Below are 17,351 nucleotides of genomic sequence, written 5' to 3'. Positions count from 1 at the left end.
CTAAGCTAAAGCTTAACACATGGTGCGCGAGGTTATACATGGAGTAGTCAAGCCCTTTATAGCTCTCAGGGCATCCCGGAAAAACCCGCAAAGTCCGTTTAAACGTGCACATATTTCTAATGTCGGCAGTTAAAAAAAGCTAAGCTAAAGTTTATCACATGGTGCTCGAGGTTATACACGTAGTCGACGCATCGACGTAGCAATGAATGATGTGAATAAATATTAGTCTTTATTATTATTGTTTTATCTTATAGTTACTGGTATTCATTACAGTGTTAGGTTTTTTTTTTTTTAGGTTTATTTTAATTTAGTTTATTAATAGTTTTTAGCATATTACGTTATTTTGTTATTGCAATTATTACTATTAATATCATTATAACTTCACTTTTATTACTATTACTACTTTCACTATTAATGCTAGAGCCATATTCTTATCATTGTATTATTAGCATTGCTATATTATCTTCATATTTATTATCATTGTATTATTAGCATTGCTATATTATCATCATATTTATTGCCATTGTATTAGCATTGCTAAATTATCATATTACCTTATTATTTACTGGTATTCATTACAGTATTTTAGGGTTAGGTTATTTTGTTATTGCTGTTATTACTATTATTATTATTATTATTATAGCCATTACTATTATTTCTACTTTCACTATTATCGCCATCTAATCGTACTACTACTGTATTATTTAATTTAGTTTATTATTAATAGTTTTTAGCACATTACATTAGTTTGTTATTGCAATTATTACTATTATTATCATTATAACATTACTTTTATTACTATTACTATTTTCACTAATAATATTATATCCGTATCATTATCTTTATTATTATCAGGGCTCTACACAAACTTATCCAGTGGTGGCACTGGTGTGACCAACTTTCTCTGTTAGTCGAGGGGTTGTACAGTATAGCCATGCATGCTGATGAATAGTTGACTTTTTTTTTTTTTTTTTAAACTTTTATATGTGCAAAAAAAAAAAAAAAACCGCTACTGCAAGCCCAGGAACTGCCCTGGGCCCGCAGATGCAGCCAGGCCAGCAGAAAGAGCGGAGGCCAGGGAGCCCCAGGCAACCCCCCAGATGCCCCCAAGATCCAGGGCCGAGAGGCAGCCACCGCCCCCATACACACATCCGAGGAAGCCCCAAGCAGCCGAGCACCCAGCGCATCCCCCCACCGACCCCAACCCCCAACCCCAAGGCCCCCCGCCAGCATGAATGATTGACTTAGTGACTTAACTGGCGTACTGTAGTTTTGTATGAAGTAAAGATTGACAGTGACTCAAGATATATTTGCACAATGTTTTAGTGTCAATGTTAAGTTTTTCTGTAACAAGCAGTGGCTGAAGTAATTATATTAATACATATATAATTTTAAACAACATAAAAACTTTTTATTAACAGCAAAGCATAACAAGTTAACAATAGGCCTATTATTAGCACTCATAACATCCACAGTATGTGTTTATGTATGTTATGTTTATAGTTAAGAAAGCTATGCTAAAGCTAATCGCATGGTGCCTGAGGTAGTCTCGCAAGAATCCGTCAACAAGCTTTGTGGCATTTCCATAAAACTACGTTTTTTTCAGTAATATGTGTGGTTAATAAACATTGATATTTTCTATCTTTGACCTGGTTCTGGATTGATAACAGTAGTTAAAAAAAACTGTTGATAAATACTTTTGAACTTATAAACTTTTTTACTTATACTTTTTCACTTTTTAACAGAATTTTAAGTAGAAACCAAGGAGTTAAACCAAGATTTAACCCCGGAAACTCCTGCGCCTGGAGCAATGGTAAGCTTTATGCATTTAACATTCAGTCTCTAACACACTCTCACACTCGCTCACTCAGTAGGAGGTGAGGGGAAGCTAGCTAACAGTTCTCTCAACCCTCACACTACTCATAATCCAAGGGTGTGCATCTATTATTGTTGACTTTTTTGGTGATTACGTTTCAAAAATGTTATTTTAAACTAAACGGGGGTTAAACCAAAAGGGACTTGCAAGGTGGGAGGAGCGTCTGAGCCGCACGCACTACTATTACTATTCTACAAATCACTTTTGGTTGTATCGTGCCAAAAAATCGACGTGCAGAAAAAGAGCGGAAACGTGAGGCAATGCGCCAGGCCTGTGATGCTGAGTCACCTGAAGTCCAAAATGCCCGCCTGGCTAGCAACGCTACGCGCGGGGCAACACGCCGTGCAGCAGAGACGAGTGAAGAATGGAATAATCGCTTGGCGAGCAACGTTGCGCGCAAGGTAACGCGGCGTGTAGCGGAGACGAGTGAAGAATGGAATAATCGCTTGGCGAGCAACGCTACGCGCGAGGTAACACTCCGTGCAGCAGAAACAGTTCAGCAGCAGGAGGGCCGACAAGCAAGAGATGCCCTGTGCCATCAAGAAATGCGTCGTGCACACGTAGAACAGGCATGCAAAAACCATTGCAACCTTGCTCGGTGTGATGACATAGACTTTTTTAAAGAGGAGATTTATGGTGATTTCACACACACACTCAGTATCACCTCACTGTTTGAGTGTCCTACATGCGTGCACTGCAATGCCTATGTATGGAAAGAGGAGCGGAAAGGATTCTGTTGCATGTCTAGAAAAATAGACCTCACATACAATCCCACTAATCCTAAACCTGGCTCAATCCCACCACAGCCTCCAAATGCTATCAAGGACCTTTTCATGAATCAAAACTTTGTTAAACAAGCTAAACAATACAACAATGCATTGGCAATGGCAAGCATTGGCATAAAAGAGATCGCTATTCCTGGTTTCAACCCAGGCATACGAATACAAGGAAAAGTTTTTCATTTGATTGCCGGCCCCCTTCCTGAACAGGGTCAAATGCCCAACTTTGCTCAGATCTACTTTCATGATCCTTCCCATGAAGTGGAATTACGGCGTACTCATGCCTCAAACAGTACTCTGAATGAATTCTTGCTTAGAGCACAAGAGGCCATTCACAGGTGCAACCCATATGTACAACAGTTCAAGTCAGCAATTGAGCACATGTACCAAAATGACACTGCTGATGATCTGAGAATTGTCCTAACAGCTCACTCTCGCCGTCGTGACCTTCATCGTGGCACTGTGAATCTTCCGTCACTGGACAGCGATGTTGCAGTCATTGCTCAGGAACCACTCCTACTGAGCAATTTGGAAAGCTGGCTGTCACTCTTCACCTCAGAGAATTCAACTTCAGAACTTCAGAAAATTGATGCCATTCATCCAGCATATGATCCGCTATCATATGTGCTTCTTCTGCCACAGGGCTCTCAAGGATACCACACTGAACTGATAGGTGTCACCCCAACAAACTTTTACCAATTCCACCTTCAAGTGCGCAACACTGATCATCACTTTAATTTGCTGCATCGTGGTGGAAGACTCACACAACAGTATGTATGTGACATCTGGCTGCCTGCAATGCACATGGCATTGTTGACAATGACCAGGAAGTGGATTCTGTTATGGAGGAAGCAGCAAATGTGACCTTTGGCCCAGCACTACGTGAAGTATTTGCCACCATGCTCATGTTTGTGCTTAGAGGAGAGCACTTGCAGTGCAAACTAAAAGATATTGTAAATTGGGTGTATGAAGACATGCTGGCCAACATTTACTTTTCGGCATGTACAAAAAATGTAAAAAAAAAAAAAAAAGTTAATGTAACCATGTCGGAAATAAACTGAATAAATAAAATAAATAAAATAAAACACTTCCTATGTGAACATGTGATATTATGCCCAACTAACGCTGAAGTCGACACAGTAAATGAGTGCATGACCAAGATCTTTCCAGGAAAAGAACAGCGATGACACAGCAGATTCTGAGGGTCATCATATGTACCCAACTGAGTTTTTAAACACACTCTGCCCATCCGGAATGCCTCCTCATCGCATTTCTTTAAAAGTTGGAATGCGCTACATCGGGATGTACATGGTGAACTCACACAGAGCCGTTGAGAGAGATTTGCGACTTTGGTGTTGCAAAACGTTTATTTTTTGTGATACTTTCGGGTCTCTCTTTTTTACACACACACACACACACACACACACACACACACACACACACACACACACACACACACACACACACACACACACACACACACAGTATTATATTATTGTTATTGCTATTCCTATATTCTTTTTTTGTATTATTCTTTTATCTTATAGTTACTGGTATTCTCATTGTGTTATTGTTATTGCTATTACCATATTATTTTATGTTGTTATTGTTTTTATTGTATTATAGTTACTGGATTTTCATTATATTATTTTGTTATTGTTATATATATGTATAATTTTACTATTGTATTGAAGTTATTGCTATTCTTATAATTACCATCATATTCTTTTTCATTATTAATATATATTTTTTATCAGGGCGACCGTGGTTCAGGTGGTAGTGGGTCGTCTTCTGATCGGTAGGTTGGGGGTTCGATCCCAGTACCTGACTGTGTCGAAGTGTCCTTGGGCAAGACACTGAACCCTAAGTTGCTCCTAGTGGTCGACTAGCGCCTTGCATGGCAGTCCTGTCCCACTGGTGTGTGAATGTGAGAGTGATTGGGTGAATGAGCTGATATGTAAAGCGCTTTGAGACTGCTTCAGTGTGGTGATAAAGCTCTATATAAAATCTAGTCCATTTACCATTTATCATAGTTACTGATGTTCTCATTGTATTATTAGCATTGCTATATAATCATTATATTACCTTATAATTATTTAATATTGTATATTATTAATATTGTTTTTAGTACATTATTATTTTGTTATTGCAATTATTACCATTAATATCATTACAACATTACTTTTATTACTATAACTACTTTCACTGTTAATATTATATCCCTATCAGCATATTTATTATTATCAGGGCTCTACACAAACTGATGTGACAAACTTTCTCTGTTAGTCGAGGGGTTGTACAGCATAGACATGCATGCTGATGAATAGTTGACTGAACTGGCTACCGTGGTAACCGTGTCTCTCTCAACAACCTGCAATGGTTTATGTGCAAGAAGCGCTCGTATGTGTGATAGATAACACACAGAGGAGATGGTTTGCACACACACACACACAGTATTTATAATAAAAATATACTAAATGAGTAAAATAAAACTAAAAACTAAACAAATATACAAAAAGGCTCCAAAAACACACAAAATGACTTCAAAATACATACATTACAGAAAAATACACCAAACAACAACAAACAAAGGAAAATGACTCAAAATACACAAAACTAAATATTTATACAAAAATACACAAAATAACAACAGAAACGCACAAAACTACACTAAAAAAGATACAAAAATACACAAAAAGATTCCAGAATTACACTGCAATGGCAACAAAAAACTATTATTATACAAAAAATGCACAAAAACACAATTACACTGCAATGGCAACAAAAAACTATTATTATACAAAAAATGCACAAAAACACAAAAGAAAGATACAAAAATACGCAATTATACCACTTATGCTCCCACATGAATGCATACTTCCGACGGGCACTGTACTAGTCTATACTATAATTCAAGGGACGTCTGTGGGGATGTGTGTGTGTGGATGTGTGTGTGTGTGGAGCAAATATCTCCCAGACGCGGTGCAAGTTCGACCTGAAACTCGGTCGACGAGTTCCAAATACCCCGAGTGTGTGTATCTGTTATTTTGGAGTAATTTGGTCATTTCAAAATGTTTATTTTAATTTTAGGTAGAGAGTCTCTCTCTCTCTCTCTCTCTCTCTCTCTCTCTCTCTCTCTCTCTCTCTCTCACACACACACACACACATCGATCAGGTGGGCTTCACTATTGATCACCATCTACGTGACATGCGTGCAGGTACAGTATGTGTGTGTTGAGTGAATAACGGACCACCATTTAGTCCGGTTACAGTCTGTGTCACGACACCCGTCCATGGGGTGCTACGCTCTGAGTCAGATCTAAGTGTTTACATGTTGCTACATAATGAAGGTCACCTGATTACTGCAGCTTCTCTCATGACACACCTGCCACTCGACCTAACTACTGACAATAGAGAAGTTTATTGAAAGTTAGGCAGGTACACGTGGATGGACTGGTGTGCATGAATTTGGAATGGTTCCCTCCCTCCGCCCCTAAAACACACACTAATTAACAAAAATATGAAAATGACTCAAAATACACAAGACTAAATATTTAAACAAAAAATACACAAAAGACAACAGAAATGCAAAAAACTACACTAAAAAAAGATACAAAATGACTCCTGAATCACACTACAAATGCAACAAAAAACAATAATTATACAAAAAAATGCACAAATAACTTAAAACAAAAAAACTAAACAATATTTATACAGGAAGTACACAAAACAACAACAGAAATGCACAAAAATATACAAAAGACTCCAAAAGCACACGAAATGACTCCAAAAAACTTATATTACAGAAAAATACACCAAACAACAAAAATATGAAAATGACTCAATATACACAAAACTAAATATTTATACAAAAATACACTAAAATGACAACAGAAATGCACAAAACTACATAAAAAAAACAAAAAAAAAACGAAATGACTCCAGAATAACACTACAATGGCAACAACAAACAATAATTAAAACAAAAAATATAAAAATGAGTAAAAAAAACCAACACATTCATCATACGCATGTCTCATAGAATTAAACCAGGGAAATTGCACACGTTATTTTACTTTGCACCTGCAAATATACCCCTTAATAATGCTACAGAGTATGTTGTTATTATGCCCGTAATTGACCCACTATATGAATGCATACTTTCGACGGGCACTGTACTAGTATATATAAATATACTATACATAACTGTGACAGTTATCATAAAACGAACTTAATGAAATATTTTACCTTCGTGTGTTGTACTTAAAGTTTTATGATATTAACAATGCTGTGAATCTTTAAACATTGAATGTATCCTACATTTATCCCCGTTTTAAGGTTAAAACAAAGAGGTTGTGATAGGACTGCTGCACAAATAAAACGATTGTGTCTCTAGAGGATATCCAAACAATCGAAATCGTTCACGGAAATGCTAATCAATTTATATGTTGTTGATGAGGTGCATGATACTTTGTTTTTTCAATGTAACACTGCTGAGGAATCCAGTTAACAAAAGTATTAAAATGCAGAGAAACCTTTGGTTAACAAAGTTATTAAAACCCAGATAAACCTTCTGGAAAAGCCTAGCCGACATGGCTATGCTATCGGTTTTATTTTGTATTTTTTTATTCATTTCCTGATGTCACTTCCGGAGCTGAACGTGGAGGAGCTGGGCATGGAGGTTCAGCAGCTGGACCCTCTTGAAATAACGCATCAACGCATCACCCATTTAACCTTACATTGGCCGTCGAACTTTACAGGGTTTACAGGGTGTAGCAGATTGTTTGTTACCCATTTGGTCCACTGTCAAGACCCATTAGCTGCCCGCAGGAGTGCCCGAACACAAAATGTGTAAAACAATAGCTGCCCTGAATAGAGCCTGAACAGGATTATCGGGACACAGATGGAGCATAGGAAATAATGACAACATACACTTATTATAGTAAAAACTCACTTGTGTCGTAGGGTGCTACAACATAACGACTGTATATGTTTTTGCTGTGTCTTGAATTTTTGCCTATACACATCCAGTCTTTTTAAAAGCTTTGCTTAGGGAAATCTCAAATAAAAACAAATCATGGTTTAGTGAAAATATAAATATTTCTGCCAGAGGGCTGCAGGATGCACACTAATTACATTTATTAATTTGGAAATCATTTTCAGCCAATAGTATTTGGCCCACATTTGATTTAAGTTAGAGTTATATTGGAGCTGATAAATAAATAAATACATAATGAAATAATGAAACTAACCTTTTGTAAATGTTTATTTTCACTGAAACTTTGCTGAGATGGATGTGTCTAAGTATCGCAGATAGGATTTCATTAAATATGTTGCAAATTTGGTGTTTAGATTGTGATGTTTATTTCTAATAATGATAATAATGCAATTAAATTGAATAAGAAAGTGGAGTTTAATAAAATGTTACATAATTGTTACATTTCAAGAACATGGTTTGGTTGGTAAAAGAGTAGTTGATGGCTGGTAAAGTGGGAACATGATGACTCCCTGTGAAAGTGTTTATTTGAAAATGAGACAGTGGTAGAATTTAAAGAGGTACAGTGTTGCATGATGAAACTTTAGTATTTCCTAATGTTTAAGTAGATGTAGAGTCTTCCTTAATTATCTTTCCCCCCAATTAAGGTAAAACTGGAAAATTGAAGCAGTATTTCTGTGTGTGTTAAACTGGTAGCTCTTTGGATTATTTAGTAACTTTGCAGTAGCTCACGGTTTCAAAAAGGTTGGTGACCTATGGTCTAGGTCATAAACTAAAACATTTCCTTTAATGTAGCGTGACTGTTAAGGTGAAGTCGTGGTGGTTTAGGATAAGACAGTGAGCAGGTTAAATATAATTTGTACTTCTGTCTTTATTTGTGTGTTTTATTTGAAGCAATTAAAAAAAACAATCAGTTATAGTACTTAATACAAAACTTATGGATTTAGCCAAGTCAAAAGCATTACAGATTGTGTTCTAAGTCAGAAATAAAAGTTTTCCTTTGGGTAATATTTCACTTTTTAAGGGTTTAAGGGGTTTATGTTTTTGAATAAAGTAAATTTAGAACAAATGATAAAGGAAGATGCGTTTCTGTTTATGGTGTTAAAGTTTGGAAAGATCTTGAGGATCAGTTTAAGTAATTGAGTTAATGGTGTATGTTTAAAAAAGTATTTTTAAAAAAACAAGGTAATTTGTAATTGTATTTAAATTATTAAAAAAGAAGAAAAAGTTACCCTCCAAACACTGTCTTTTTCAAAACGGTGTTTATGCTGTTCAAATCATTTTGTTATAGTTATTTTTAGGATTCCCATACATTAGATATATCTTCCATTTGTTCATCTGTATTAAGATAACTACTTAACACCAGAAAGATAAATAAGTGAATTGTGAGAATAAAATAGCCATAGACAGATGCTATGAATATGTGGGAAAATTTTGGATTGCTTTGATACTTAATGAGAAGAATGATGGCCTGATGGTTTGGGATGAGTTGTATTGTGGGTGTTTTGTGACTGCTACAAGGGGTAATGAAAAGAGATGAGCTGAGGAGGTTTATATAACTGAGATGTGGATAGGCTAACTGGTGATGAAAACAACCTGCCATGAAGAAGGTTGGAATACTCTAAAATTAAATTGTATATATTCACAAATAACATTTTGTGAAAATATTTTTTAAAAATAAATGAATAAATAAATGACCAAATAATTAATTATAGCACACAAAAGGCTAAAAATTGCAGTAAAAATATTCTGTCCTCGGACCTGATATTTAGTACATTTTAAAAGAATACGAATACAGTCTGTCTTGTTTCAGCAATATTGGTATTCATTTCAGTCACATGAGTTGAGCCTTAATAATTGGTTTATAATCCATTACACTAAGGAATGTTTGATGGGTTTATTTTAAGACGATCAGGTTTTCACATTTAAAGTTGAGTCAGCACTCTTATAGTGTATGGAGTTATTACTGTAGAACACCTTAGTGAAGGATATATGCAATCTTTGTATGTTGTTTCTAATGCATTTTTATAGTATCTACAGTACAGGTCATGGAGTTCTTTATGGATATGTTTGCAAAAGTTTGGATCCTGAAATGTGTTGAAGGGTCAGGTAAACAGGACCATATAGGTCACAAAGGAGATGTCTGACCAATAACAGGTGACACTGACGTGGGATCCCATGAATTGACTGTGACTTTGATAAAATGACCACACATCTGAACAAAAGGATTCACAATGCAGCAGGAAAGTTGTGTTTACAAAATGTAGAAATTTCTTTTTTTCTATTCTTTTCCCCCCATCTAACATACTAACCTCTTCACTGATACTGTTGGAAAGAACACAATTGTCTTGTTTGGTTTACAGGTTTAAATGTTGTACAGTATACATTTTTGGAGATTTGATACCTCCAACAAAAAGGTCCACCAGAAAGGAGGATGTGGTGAGTAGATAACGTTACCATCATGTGGACGTGGAGATGGAGCTGCTCGACAGAACAGCTCATCCGTGCAGTAGTGTTTGTGTTTAGATATTTTTTTCTGAAAACAGTTTAATTATGAAAGAAAGAAAGAAAAAAAAAGACCAATCTATTAAAAATAATGATAAATTAGGTTTAAATGGTTGTGACATTTAATAAAAGACATCGATAGGCATTCAAATTTCTTAGATGAGATATTAGTCATTAAAATTGGGTGTTATTCACTTCTTAAAGGTTGTAATGCTTTCAGCACAATTAGATAATTGATAAAATCACAAGAAATATGAATTTAACTGTTGAAAATAACAGTATGAGCAAATTTGAAAAGTTCCACTGTTAAACTATGAAAAAAAGATTACGGTGTGTGTTTATTTGTTGTCCGGGTTGATGTTGTATGAATGTGATGGAATGATTTTGGTGTCATCAGTCCAGAGGCTAAAGGTCAAAGATTCAAAGTTCTACCATTGAATAGTGTATCTATACAGTTAGATCAGGAGAGGAGAGTAATATTAGAATATGACAAATCAGACCTGACATTGTAAAATGCAGTGAAAATACAGTGGGATAAAATAGAGTTGGGGTGACTGGATTATCATGAAGAAGGTTATTGGAACTAAATTACACTGTGTGAGCCGTGACTTTAGGTTATCTCCTGAGGTTGTCATGATTTAAGGAAATAAAAATCCAGAATGAATCCCTCCCCCCCACCAAAATAGCAAAAAGACTGAAAATGCTGTTATTTATTACTGTTTTACTGACTGCTCTTTGTACTATCACTCTTGCACTACTACTGCAAATACAGAATTTTTTTTTATGCCGCCATGACCGTTTTGCCTTTGCACTATCATAAACTATATAGGAACTCATGCTGCTACTCCCACCTACACACTGTATATATATATATTAGTATTAGTTTTAGTATTTAGTATTTATATATTAGTATTAGTTTTAGTATTTGGTATTAGTAAATGTTTTATCTGTTGTAAAAATTGTATGTCTACCTTTAGTATAGGAATGTCTTTTCTGCTGTGCCTGAGCACTTTATCTGTTCACCGTGGGAAGTGAGAAACGTCTTCTCGATTCCCTTGTATGTTTGTGCATGCAAAGGAATTGACAATAAAGCTGACTTTGACTTTGACTTTGAAAAAGGTTGTGGTGAGCAAGTATAAATATATTGGGAGAAATATCTAAAGTTGATTTTATTTGTTTTTTCATCACTTCAAGAAAAAAAGTGAAGTTGAATCCGTGAATAAGGAAATTAAATTAATGACTTTTCTAAACAAAGTGTCTTCACCTAACACTTAATGATGCAATTGAAACATGTTTTAATACAGAGAGGGTGTTGTCTGAAAATGAAGAACAACCAAGACAGACCACCTGCATTTTAGATTATGGGATTTTAATAAATAGTTATTTTTATTAACATATAAGCCTATTTTCAAACACAGAAAGGCAACTTCAATTGTACACAGAAATCTTTGCTGTGCTGTGTGTTGTGTTGTGTAGAACATAGAGCTGTCTGATAATAAAATACAAAATTTGTGAATGCTATGGTGTGTGAGTTAATAAAGATAAATGAAGAATCAACAGAATTAATGACAGTGATAACAGTTATAGGATAATAACTTTACCATTAAGTAATAATTAACATGGTTTGGGAAATGTTGGAATTTGAATTGGTAGAAGGTTATCGATGGAATGACCGGTTGTAGGAGGACTGGTTTAGAGATGAAGCAGATTAACTTTCATACATCGAAATATGGACACTCAGAACTGATCATTCTCTGTCCTGCTGTTTAAAGTGAGCCTAAAACTGTGAACTGATGAGACACTGAAACCACCTGTGAACTCTCTGCAGTTGGATTCTATGAAAAAGCACACGTCATTGTGCTGAAGAGAAACAAAAAGGGGGAGCAAAGCAAAACCAACTGAGAGTAAATTACTGGGTTTCAACCTCACATATGACCTGTGCTAAGGAAAAGACTTTGTGATTCTGGAAAGTCCTTCTCCAAGAACACATTTGATGCAACAGCAATCTTACTGTATAGCTGTGCTTACGGTTCTTCAATGGGGACGAGCTGAGATGTCCTTCTGGTGCTTTTTCATTCAAGTTTGATGACAGCTGTGCTATTCTCATTGATTAATTCTTGCTGGTTCAATTGCAATATTTGATCAAATCTGTTTACAAATAGATCACAAACACACCACTTTCGGCTGATTTGGTAAAATATGTTTATGGTTTCATCCTAGTGATTTTAGCGTTACATCCTGTTATGGTCAATTATTATATTCATCATCATATCGTCAAATGTATGTTCATGTGTACAATTTGTCATGTTTTAATACAGGACGACTCCATTACTCATTACACTTTTGAACATCTGATTAAACAGTACAGATCATATTATTCTCAGTGCAGCACAGTCTCTGCCAAGGCCAGAATCTCTGCTCACATGCAGACATACACTGACGCACACACTTATCAAGACAGATAAAGACTGGAGCCAAACCTTCTCATAACATCTTCATCATCCTCCAACAATTCCACTATGGGCATCTGACTCCCTCCCTTTTGTCTCTCACTGTTGGGACCTTTTCTTATCTGTATAAAAAGCTTAAGCTTTGAAACTGTTGGGGCGGGGCGCGGCACTTCTTTCGGACGTCCGCCTGGACGGACGCTAATTTTGTTTCACTTTGTTCCATCTTGTACCTTTTTACTTAGCAATAGAATAAACTTTTTATATAAAATCATCAATGCTTCTCCTGGATTCCATCATTCAACCAGAGCAATGAATCATGTCACTAAATGAGGTCAACCGTAAATTCTGCCGTAACAATCCTAAAATACTTTAAAAAAAAGTTACACTGTTCGATTTCTGTGTAGATTTCAACAGAAGAGCCTTTGACACTGTCAGATGGAATAATAAATTAAAATGTCATCAAACTGGGTCAAATCTCCTGGTTGCAGTGGAGAGTGTATGTGCTTACATAAGGTAAATTTATATAGGAATAAAGTTAAGGATTTTGGTTCCCGGATTGGATAATCTTATCTGATTTTAAGCGGCCAGTTTTGAGGTTTGAGCATTGCTCTAAAAGACAATGGTAGTACCATTTACAGCGATTACTCTTTATTTATGACCAGTTGGCAGTATCATTATCAGCAGAGAGGTAATGGATTAAAAAAAAAAAATAAAATCTTAGGAAAGATATTTTGTCTGAACTTATCTGCTCCGTATCCGAAAGTCCTATAACACTTCAGGCTATTTTCTCTATTGGACCGTGTTTTGGTCTGCGTACCTTGGTTTGATACCAGTGAAGATAAAATACAATAAATTAAAAAAAACAAGATAAAATAAAGTATCCTCCTGATACGAAAGTTTTGGGAGGACAAAACTATAGGAGTGACAGTTCTGGAAATTTGAGATAGGTCTTTCTATAACAAACTGAATTACATTTTTGGGTAAAGTTCAGGTATGATTAGAAAACTATAAAACAAAACAGTTTATATTGAATTCTTGAGGAAACTACAGTAATGTTGGGATTAGTTCAGATTTTTTTTGGTTTAAGAATTTGGCTTTGGACTGTGTATAGATAATCACTCATAGATAATCACTCATAGATGATTGTTTTCAATCAAAGGGGGGAAGTGGAAATAGAAATAGTAATTGGTAAGAATGTTTGTGCACAATATGGTTGGATATTTTTTACTTTTCAGGACCAAATTGGAGGTGGCTGAGTAAGAAAAATCTAACTGCCGCGACAGACAAGAACGTCAAAAACCCCTAACTGCCTTCACGGATGGGAACGTTGACAGGTCTTAGCTGCAGCACTGGAGGGGAACACCCAAACAGGGATCGCGGACCCTCACTGGATGCGTGGAGGACGAATAGGAATCACAGAACACAATGATGTGATGACCACAACGATGCCATCGCAAAAGATCTTCAAGAACAGTGCTATCGCTATCGAGCAAAGGATCTTCACTAAAGTTGATGACGCTAAAAAAACAACAGTTCAATACATACACGTGTGCTATATGATTGGAATTTGCTTATCACAATGTAACAAACTATCGATGAATAATCTGTATTTTACACTAGAGATTTGACGAGATGTATTACTGTGACATAATTTTATTATCTTTGCATTTTCCTTCATAGAGGTTATTATGCAGTTTGGTGACCCTTCTTTAAGTAATAACAGCCAACTAAATGTAGTTAAGTGAATTTATAGACATGGAATTAAAACTGAAAATACAAAACAATAAATGAATCAAATAATAATACCTTTCCCAATGTGATGATTGGCGATAAAGCAGCAAAAAAACTGAATGTGATTTCATTGTCTGATAACACAGTGAAGCGCCATATCGACGACATGGCTCAAGATGGTTTAAAACAACTACTGGCCCAAATCAAAACAAGTCGTATCTTTGCTCTGCAAATTGATGAATCAACTGACATTGCAGCCTTGGCAAACCTGCTTGCTTTTGTCAGATGTGAACACAATGGAGAAATACATGAAGACTTTCTGTTTTGCAAGCCTTTACAATCAAACACTTTGGGGGAAGCCATATTTGAAGTCATAAATGAATTTATGTTTGCAAACAAAATCCAATGGGGAAAATGTGTGGGACTGAGCATGGATGGAGCCAGGGCCGTGGTGGGAAGACTGAGTGGAGTTGTAAAGCGAGTTAAGGATGTGGCTCCACTGATTACACCTGTCTACTGCAGCATTCACTGAGGCTCTGGCCACAAAAGCTATGCCAGCAAATCTAAAGAGGGTTTTGGATGAAGCTGTAAAAACAGTGAATTTCATCAAAAGTCATCCTCTTCTGTCCCGCCTGTTTGGGATTTTGTGGCTTTGCGTGGCTTTCTACATTGGCCTATTTGGATGATATTTTTGAGTATTTAAATGGACTAAATGTGTCACTCCAGGGGAAAGCAGTGACCGTTTTTCAAGTCCAGAATAAGATTGAGGATTCGATAAGAAAGTTTGAGCTGTTAGATCGGCACAAAACAACTACGAATCCTTCAATAGTCTCTGTAACTTTTCACGCACTGAGGAGCAACAGATCCCCAGCACTGTGGCAAGCTCCATCAGCGCGCACCTGCAAGCACACAGCTACGCCGATACTTTCCAGCACTTGACAAGAAGCACAACTGGATTCAGAACCCGTTTGTTACTCACGACCTGGAGACCTTCGCAGGACTTACCTCCAAAGAGCAGGACAGCCTTGTGGAATTATCGTGTGATAGCTCATTGAAACTAGTCTTTGCGGAGACACATCTGGCATCTTCTTGGATGCGCGTTTACACAGAATACACAGATCTTGCCAACAAAGCCCTTAGGCTTCTCATGCTGTTTACAACCGCCTATCTATGTGAAACTGGATTTTTAGCACTCGTGGCCCTAAAAACAAAGTACAGGAACAGACTGGACGTGGGGTCAGATCTTCGCCTAAAACCGTCCCTCCTCTGGCACGGTAGAACGGACATGATCACCAGCTCATCTCGGCTCCCACAGACAAACTCGTCATCACGTTCATTTACGACACACATATGGCATTATGTCATCATTAAGCGACTCTGGGTTTGTTGTTGACAGTACATGCTCATTGCTGTTAATTTCATATCTTCTGTTGTGTAGGGTAACTATACGTCCAGATTTACCCAGGCACGTGCTCTTTTCACGGCGGGATTATGCGAACGGACTGGGTTTGCCAGGGCTCCTGAACGCAACACGTTAATTTAAATGAACGTAACTCTGCTCATATTTGCTCGGAGAAATTCCACCAGTTTATTAAATATAAGTAGTTGCTCTTTACAGCCTGTGTCGGTAAATTTAATGTTACTCACATGTGATTGAAACATTAAAGATGCCGCGTTGTTTTGTCAAAATCGACACGAGGAAAAGAGAGAGAACCAAAGTCTGAGTGAGAAAGAAAGAGAAATTAAAAGAGACCAAACAACGGTGGATTTAACTGAAAATGAAGACTCTTGGATGATGAAAACCACCATGGATGGAGGTTCAAAGGTATTTGATAAAGAAGGAAACTGAGCCTATAAAGGTAAGATCAGTTTAATTTCTGGATCAATAAATGCTTTTGTGGAGTTAGTCTTTGTGTACATTAATATAAGATTAAATGGATGATTTTAATGTGTGAGATAGTGTAGGACAGAGTATTTGTGTTTGTTTAAACTTTGTGTGTGTGTGTGTGAGAGAGAGTCCATCTGAATATATTTATCTCCATCACTTTCAGTTTTTCTTTTTGTGAACATCAAATTTAATGACAATAACTAACTCTCCTTTCATTTATTCTTCTTTAAGTCCATGCAGAGTGGACACGCCCCTCCCTGAACATTAAAATCATGTGCTGACCCTAGTTCCCATCACTTCCACAGACAACAGACAGAATAAAGCTCAGAGTCAACATGAGACCATGGGATGCACTTATTTATTAAAGTGTATATTAAATGATTATTTAATATTCTGCAACTTTATTTTCTAGGAGATGTTTTTCATTGTTTCAATAATTTAGAGACTTAAGGAAGAATTATTTGATGTTTCAAGGACAGATTTTTGTAATGCATAATAAAGGTGATTTACCACTAATAAAAGTGAGTCACCACTAATTTCAGATTGGTTTTTAAGTCTTGGTATAAAGAGACTTTAACAGAACAACAATGATGTACAGGGCTGCAGTAATACTGTCCTCATACAATATTAACAACAACAACAACAACTGGACAAGCCACCAGAGAAACGTGCAGTGAATATTTTACAAATATTGTCGGCTGAGCAAAGAGAAGTCCTGACGGTCACGTTGTCCTCTGCCTCCGTGAGTTCTCTGTGGTGCCGTTCATATATCCTCAGGTAACGCCGTCTCTGACCTTTTCAACGGCCAACGAGCACTTCTGACACCGCTATCATTGCTGAATGCTTATGTTTATGTGCCGTAAAGCGTTGCGCGGTACCAACGTCATCTTGTTTTGCGCACGGGTCCAGTCGAGTTGTGTGGGCCCCCCCCCGGGGTGCAGTTCACACCTACGCAGGCCAGACAATGGTCCCCCCATGGTTTCACACATGCACAAAGCTGGTTAGGAACGGCCCTGGTTGCCAGTGTGAGTACACCCTATGATCCCCATGAGCTGTGGTAACGCTCTTATAGCTTAAGGAGGATACAAACAATATAATATAAGAAAACTTACCCAGCACCCAGTAT

At 36.8% G+C, this 17,351-nt stretch overlaps 1 protein-coding gene across 1 annotated transcript in view; it reads right to left on the bottom strand.

Moving 5' to 3' along the window:
• The window catches only part of LOC114466762 (piezo-type mechanosensitive ion channel component 2), a 216,453-nt gene that overhangs the window by 62,862 nt on the left and 136,240 nt on the right, over positions 1 to 17,351 (bottom strand).

Source organism: Gouania willdenowi, chromosome 7 (genome assembly GCF_900634775.1).
Source record: "Gouania willdenowi chromosome 7, fGouWil2.1, whole genome shotgun sequence".
Lineage (NCBI taxonomy): Eukaryota > Metazoa > Chordata > Actinopteri > Blenniiformes > Gobiesocidae > Gouania > Gouania willdenowi.
Note: the sequence above shows the minus strand (reverse complement) of the source record. Positions and strands in the feature narration are given on the sequence as shown.